This window comes from Protobothrops mucrosquamatus, unplaced genomic scaffold (genome assembly GCF_001527695.2).
Source record: "Protobothrops mucrosquamatus isolate PMUCROS unplaced genomic scaffold, P.Mucros_1.0 scaffold5113, whole genome shotgun sequence".
In the NCBI taxonomy this organism is placed as follows: Eukaryota; Metazoa; Chordata; class Lepidosauria; order Squamata; family Viperidae; genus Protobothrops; species Protobothrops mucrosquamatus.
The window spans coordinates 54,222-62,369 of NW_015390988.1; positions in this window are offsets into that span (position 1 = coordinate 54,222).

Below are 8,148 nucleotides of genomic sequence, written 5' to 3' on the forward strand. Positions count from 1 at the left end.
CCCTTCCTTCCTTCCTTCCTTCCCTCCTTCCTTCCTTCCTTCCTCCATCCTCCTCCTCCTCCTCCTCTCTTCTAGCACTGATGATGCTCCCTACCCCACAGTCCTTCCTTCTTCTTCCTCTTCCTGTCCTAGACCAGGGGCCTTCCAACTGGGCCCTTTTATGACTCGTGGACTTCAACTCCCAGAATTCCTCAGCCAGGCACATTGGCTGAGGAATTCTGGGAGTTGAAGTCCCCGAGTCACAAGAGGGCCCAATTGGAAGACCCCCCTCTCTTAAAGCATCCCGACTGAGGAATTCTGGGAGTTGAAGTCCACCAGTCACAAAAGGGCCCAGTTTGAAGACCCCCCTGTCTTAAAGCATCCTGGCTGAGGAATTCTGGGAGTTGAAGTCCACCATTCATACAACGGCCATGTTTGAAGACCCCTGTCTTAAAGCCTCCTGGCTGAGGAATTCTGGGAGTTGAAGTCCACCACTCACAAAAGGGCCCAGTTTGAAGACCCTTGTCCTAGAAAAATCCTCCTGATTGCAATTGACAACCACCGGTTGTGTCCATTGTGTAAATGATTGTTGTCGCTCGCCGGTTGTGTAAATCCACACAGGCTGCTCCAAAAGTTTGGAAGCTTCTTACAGGCCACGATTCATTGTTGAAATACAAAGCGGGAAATGCTCGGAGGGGGCTGACCCCCCACTGTTGGCCCCGGGTTCAGCTGAAGGCTTGTTTGCCACTGACTTGATGTCAGTGCCACTGATTTCACCTCTCGAACTCGAGGCCGGCGTTTGGAAAGAACGCGTAGGCTGGGCCGGGTGTGCGGAATGCGGTTGCTTCGCCGTCTTTTTCCATTTTCCTGACAATGATGGCTTGTTTGCAAGGGCCCAACCCCTAGGCCCCCGAAGGCGAAAGGGAGGGGAGACGGAGGAGGCCAACCCGGTTTAACCAGTGCTAAGCCGGGATGCAAATGTCCCTCTTTTGCGGGAACGGAGCATATTCAGCGAGAAGCTGCTTGTCCTCGAGTTACGACGGCAAAAAGAGAGCAAATCTAATAAGAATAAGAATAATAAAGTTGGAAGGGACCCTGGGGGTCATCTAGTCCAACCCCCTGCTCAAACAAAAGACCCTTACAGAATCAGAGAAGAAGAGAGGTGGAAGGGACCCTGGGGGTCATCTAGTCCTACCCCCTGCTGAAGCAGGAGACCCTTACAGAATCAGAGAAGAACAGAGTTGAAAGGGACCCTGGAGGTCATCTAGTCCAACTCCCTGCTCAAGCAGGAGACCCTTACAGAATCAGAGAAGAACAAAGTTGGAAGGGAGCTTGGAGGTCATCTAGTCTAACCCCCTGCTCAAGCAGGAGACCCTTTCATAATAACAGACCTGGAAGGGACCTTGGAGGTAATGTAGTCCAACCCTGGATTCAAAGGATTGAAACTAATGAAGGAGAGAAGCAACTTGGAATTAAGGAGAAACAACCTAACAGAGTGAGCATAATTTAACCGGTGGAACTGCCTGCCACCAGAAGTTGCGGTTTTGAAGAGACTGGAGAGTTACTGGTCTGGAACAGTAGGGGGTCTCCTGCTTGAGCAGGGGGTTGGACTAGATGACCTCAAAGGTCCCTTCCAGCTCTGTTATTATGAAAGGATCTCCTGGTTGAGCAGGGGGTTGGGCTAGATGACCTCCAAGGTCCCTTCCAACTATGTTCTTCTAATGGTTCTGTAAGGGTCTCCTGCCTGAGCGGGGGGTTGGACTAGATGACCTCTAAGGTCCCTTCCAACTCTGTTATCCTATGCTTCTGGTAAGGGTCTCCTGCTTGAGCAGGGGGTGGACTAGATGACCTTCAACGTCCGTTCCAACTCTGCTCTTCTCTGATTCTTTCAGGGTCTCCTGCTTGAACAGGGGGTTGGACTAGATGACCTCCAAGGTCCCTTCCAGCTCTGTTATTACGAAAGGATCTCCTGCTTGAGGTGGGGGTTGGACTAGATGACCTCCAAGGTCCCTTCCAACTCTGTTCTTCTCTGATTCTGTAATGGTCTGCTTGAGCAGGGGGTTGGACTAGATGACCTCCAAGTTCCCTTCCTGCTCTATTATCCTATGCTTCTGGTAAGGGTCTCCTGCCTGAGCAGGGGGTTGGACTCGATGACCTCCAAGGTCCCTTCCAACTCTTATTATTCTGTACGGGTCTCCTGCTTGGGCAGGGGGTTGGACTAGATGACCTCCAAGGTCCCTTCCAACTCTTTATCATTGTAAGATACGATCCGGGGAAGAAAAGATGTTTTCCCTGTTGGATGGCTGTCCGTCTTCCCGCCTTCTCCGCTCTCTCAAAAAAAAAAAACCCCACAACCCCAAGAGCTTAAGAAAAGGAGATTTTGCTGTCCGTGTCTCTTCCCCGCCCCCTGACCATGTACCGAGTTCTCTCCATCCGTCCGAACAGATGGCGGGCCTCGTATTAGATCAGATTAAATCTATTTATGCCCAAATGCTTTGGATGTGGCCGCTCGGCCGGATCCCCGCATCGATCTAAGTCTGCCTTTTTTCCCCGTGCTCGCGGCCGGTCAGTTCCGCCAGTCCTCGACTTACGACGGGGACGCTCCAGACCTTGACGCCTGGAACGCAACGTCCCGCTTTGACGTCGGGCCGTGCAAACATCCTCCGCAGAACTTGCCGACGCTGGTCCCCTTGGTGAGACGCTTGTCCAACAGGACCGTCCAACAATTTGGCGACCATGGGTGGGACGGTCACTAAGTGAGCGCCTACACGGTTGAGAGAAACACGCTTGTCATTAAGCGAAACCCCTTGTTGGCTATGATCAGAACTGGGACGTATGTTTTTTTTTCTATGTAGGTTGTAAATGTGTGACGGTCACTAAGCGGGTCGTCGTAAAGTGAGGACTGCCCTGTGAACCAGATTTAGCGGAATCGTCCGACCTTACAGGGGATCCAGCACATCTGGAATCGGTTTGGTACAGGGTGGAACTGGGGGGCTGTGCCCCATGGTTGATGGAGCATCTAGTCTTTTTCTTGGTCTGGGCTTAATCGTAGCTTGTTCCGACTTAGCCAGGTTTAAGCCATGACTTTTTGGGAGTCATGTCTGTAGCGGAAAGAACGTAGACTTTCTTTTAGTGAGCGTTCAAAGTTACGACAGCCCTGGGGAAAAAAGTGGGTTGTGACCATTTTTCACCCTTACGACCGTCACAACTTCGAAATTCAGATATTCGGCAACCGACTCGCAGTGGAGTTAAGGCTACTGAGCTCTTTGGAGTAGGAGGTCTTCCTTCCTTCCTTCCTTCCTTCCTTCCTTCCTTCCTTCCTTCCTTCCTTCCTTCCTTCGTCTCTCTCTCTCTTTCTTTTTCTTTTTCTTTCTTTCTTTCTGTCTGTCTCTCATTGTCTTTCATTTTTCTTTTCTTTCTTTCTTGCCTCTCCCTTTTCTCTCTCTCTCTTTGTTGTCTCTCCGTTTCTCTCTCTCTCTCTCTCTCTCTCTCTCGTCTCTCCCTCTCTCTCCCTTCATTCCTTCATTCCTTTCTTTTTTCTTTTTTTTCTTTCTTTCTGTTTTCTTTCTTTTTTCTTTCTTTCTTTCTTTCTTTTTTCTTTCTTTCTTTCTTTCTTTCTTTTTTCTTTCTTTCTTTCTTTCTTTTTTCTTTTTTTCTTCTCGCTCCCTATTCTCTCTGTCCCTCTTTCTCTTTCTTTCTTGTCTGTCCTTTTTCACTCTCCCTCTCCCTTCTGTCATCTCTTTCTTTCTTTCTTTCTTTCTTTCTTTCTTTCTGCCTTTCATCTATGTATCTTCTTTCTATCTGTCATTCCTTCATTTTTCTTTTCTTTCATGTCTCCCATTTCTCTTTCCCTCTTTCTTTCTTTCTTTCTTTCTTTCTTTCTTTCTTTCTTCTCGCTTTCCTTTCTCTCTCCGTCCCTTTCTTTTTTCCTTTCTTTCTCTCTTATTCTCTCTCTCATTCCTTCATTTTTCTTTTCTCTTTTGCGTCTCTCCCTTTTCTCTCTTCCTCTCTCTCTCTTCCTCTCTCTTCTCGCTCCCTTTTCTCTCTCCCTTCATCCCTTGCTTTTTTCTTTTCTTTGATTCTCTCTCTCTCTCTCTCTGCCTTTCATCTATGTATCTTCTTTCTCTCATTCCTTCATTTTTCTTTTCTTTCTTTCTTGCTTCTCCCTTTTCTCTCTCTCTCTTTGTTGTCTCTCCGTTTCTCTCTCTCTCTCTCTCTCTCTCGTCTCTCCCTCTCTCTCCCTTCATCCCTTCTTTCTTTTTTCTTTCTTTTTTTCTTTCTTTCTGTTTTCTTTCTTTTTTCTTTCTTTTTTCTTTCTTTCTTTCTTTCTTTCTTTTTTCTTTCTTTCTTTCTTTCTTTTTTCTTTTTTTCTTCTCGCTCCCTATTCTCTCTGTCCCTCTTTCTCTTTCTTTCTTGTCTGTCCTTTTTCACTCTCCCTCTCCCTTCTGTCATCCCTTTCTTTCTTTCTTTCTTTCTTTCTGCCTTTCATCTATGTATCTTCTTTCTATCTGTCATTCCTTCATTTTTCTTTTCTTTCATGTCTCCCATTTCTCTTTCCCTCTTTCTTTCTTTCTTTCTTTCTTTTCGCTCCCCTTTCTCTCTCCGTCCCTTTCTTTTTTCCTTTCTTTCTCTCTTATTCTCTCTGTCATTCCTTCATTTTTCTTTTTTCTTTTGCATCTCTCCCCTTTCTCTTTTCCTCTCTCCCTCTTCTTCTCTCTTCTCGTTCCCTTTTCTCCCTTCATCCCTTGCTTTTTTCTTTTCTTTGATTCTCTCTCTCTGCCTTTCATCTATCTATCTTCTTTCTCTCATTCCTTCATTTTTCTTTTCTTTCTTTTGTGTCTCTCTCTTTTCTCTCTCCCTCCCTCTTTCTCTTCTCGCTCCCTTTTCTCTCTCCCTTTATCCCTTGCTTTTTTCCTTTCTCTCTCTCTCTCTCTCTCTCTCTCTCTCTCTCTCTCTCTCTCTCTCTCTCTGCCTTTCATTTATGTATCTTTCTCCTTTCTCTCATTCCTTCATTTTTCTTTTGGGTCTCTCCCTTTTCTCTCTCCCTCTCTTTCTCTCTCTTCTCGTTCCTTTTTCTCTCTCCATCCCTTGCTTTTTTCCTTTCTCTCTCTCTTATTCTCTCTCTCTCTCTCTCTCTCTCTCTCTCTCTCTCTGTGCCTTTCGTCTATCTATCTTCTTTCTCTTATTCCTTCATTTTTCTTTTCTTTCTTTTGTGTCTCTCCCTTTTCTCTCTCCGTCCCTCTTTCTCTTTCTTCTCCCTCCCTTTTCTCTCTCCCTTTATCCCTTTCTTTTTTTCTTTCTTTCTTTCTTTCTTTCTTTCTTTCTTTCTTTCTTTCTTTCTCTCTCTCTCTCTCTCTCTCTCTCTCTCTCTCTCTCTCTCTCTCTCTCTCTCTCTCTCTCTCTCTCTCTCTCTCTCTCTCTCTCTCTCTCTCTCTCTCTCTCTGCCTTTCATTTATGTATCTTTCTCCTTTCTCTCATTCCTTCATTTTTCTTTCGGGTCTCACCCTTTTCTCTCTCCCCCTCTTTCTCTCTCTCCTCGCTCCTTTTTCTCTCTCCATCCCTTACTTTTTTCCTTTCTCTCTTATTCTCTCTCTCTCTCTCTCTCTCTGCCTTTCGTCTATCTATCTTCTTTCTCCCATTCCTTCATTTTTCTTTTCTTTCTTTTGTGTCTCTCCCTTTTCTCTCTCCTTTTATCCCTCCCTCCCTTCCTCCCTTCCTTTCTGTTATTCTCTCTCTCTCTCTCTCTCTCTCTCTCTCTCTCTCTCTCTCTCTCTCTCTCTCTCTCTCTCTCTCTCGATTTCATCTGTCTGTCTGTCATTCCCTTATCCCTCCCCTCCCCTTTCTCCTTCTCTCCTTCTAAGGCCGGAGATCGGAATCCACTTCCGTGGGAGCCGCAAACTGCCAAGCACAAAAAGCCCTTTCAGGAAACTCTCGGCTGGACCATGAGCTCATCCGCTTGACTCAACCCAACAAAAATGCCGCCTCTTGACGCGGAGCCAAACTCCAGGCCGAGGCTGCTGCGGCCGCAGCCTCACCGCAGTGCATGCGACAGCCAGGAAGGAAGTGGCTGCAGCAAATGCGTCTTGCGTGCGAGGAGGGCAGTCGCAGCCCTGGGAGGGGCTCGGACGGTTGGGGTGGACATCACCGGGAAAAGCTTCCTTCACCTGCCTTAAAACCGCCTAAACTGTCTGGGAACGACGGGGACTCGAACCCAGGACTTCAGCAGGACCGATTGACCCCTGAGGTTTTGGGAGGAGATGCAGGTAGTCGTCAGCTAAGGTGACTCGAACCCGGGACTTCAGGAGGACGAACTCACCCCTGAAGTTGTGGCCACAGATACAGGTAGACCTGGATTATCTTGACTCGAACCCAGGACTTCAGGAGGATCAACTGTCCCCTGAGGTTGTGGCAGGAGATACAGGTAGTCCTGGACTACGGTGACTCGAACCCAGGACTTCAGGTGGACCAACTGAGCCCTGAGGTTGTGGCAGGAGATACAGGTAGTCCTGGACTACGGTGAATCGAACTCAGGACTTCAGGAGGACCAACTGAGCCCTGAGGTTGTGGCAGGAGATACAGGTAGTCCTGGACTATGGTGACTCGAACCCAGGACTTCCCGAGGATCAACTGTCCTATGAAGTTGTGGGAAGAATCACAGGTAGACCTGGACTATGGTGACTCGAACCCGGGACTTCAGGAGGACAAACTCACCCCTGAAGTTGTGGCCACAGATACAGGTAGACCTGGATTATGGTGACTCAAACCCAGGACTTCAGGAGGACCAACTGTCCCCTGAAGTTGTGGGAAGAGATGTAGGTAGTCCTTCACTACAGTGACTCGAACCCAGGACTTCTCGAGGACCAACTGTCCTCTGAAGTTGTGGGAAGAGATGTAGGTAGTCTTCAACTACGGCGATTCGAACCCAGGACTTCAGGAGGACCAACTGACCCCTGAGGTTGTGTCAGGAGCTATAGGTAGACCTGGACTACAGTGACTCGAACCCAGGACTTCAGGAGGACCAACTGTCCCCTGAGGTGGTGGGAAGAGATATAGGTAGTCCCCAACTATGGTGACTTGGACCCAGGACTTCAGGGGGACCAACTGACCCCTGAGGTTGTGTCAGGAGATACAGGTAGTCCTGGACTACGGGGACTCGAACCCAGGACTTTAGGAGGACCAACTGAGCCCTGAGGTTGTGGCAGGAGATACAGGTAGTCCTGGACTACGGTGACTCGAACCCAGGACTTCCCGAGGATCAACTGTCCTATGAAGTTGAGGGAAGAATCACAGGTAGACCTGGACCCTGGTGACTCGAACCCGGGACTTCAGGAGGACGAACTCACCCCTGAAGTTGTGGCCACAGATACAGGTAGACCTGGAGTATGGTGACTCGAACCCAGGACTTCAGGAGGATCAACTGTCCCCAGAAGTTGTGGGAAGAGATGTAGGTAGTCCTCAACTACGGCAATTCGAACCCAGGACTTCAGAGGGACCAACAGTCCCCTGAAGTTGTGGGAAGAGATGAAGGTAGTCCTTCACTATAGTGACTCGAACTCAGGACTTCAGGAGGACCAACTGTCCCCTGAAGTTGTGGGAAGAGATGTAGGTAGTCTTCAACTACGGCGATTCGAACCCAGGACTTCAGGAGGACCAACTGAGCCCTGAGGTTGTGTCAGGAGCTATCGGTAGACCTGGACTACAGTGACTCGAACCCAGGACTTCAGGAGGACCAACTGAGCCCTGAGATTGTGGCAGGAGATTCAGGTAGTCCTGGACTACGGTGACTCGAATCCCGGACTTCCCGAGGATCCACTGTCCTATGAAGTTGTGGGAAGAGATGTAGGTAGTCCTCAACTACGGCGATTCGAACCCAGGACTTCAGGAGGACCAACTGACCCCTGAGACTGTGTCAGGAGCTATAGGTGGACCTGGACTACAGTGACTCGAACCCAGGACTTCAGGAGGACCAACTGTCCCCTGAGGTGGTGGGAAGAGATGCAGGTAGTCCTCGATTGCGCTGACTCGAACCCAGGACTTCAGGAGGACCAACTGATCCCCGAAGTTGTGGGAAGAGATAACAGGTATTCCTTGAGTACGGAGATTCGAATCCAGGACATCTGGAGGATGTCCCCTGAAGTTGTGGGACGAGATATACAGGCTACTCCTTGA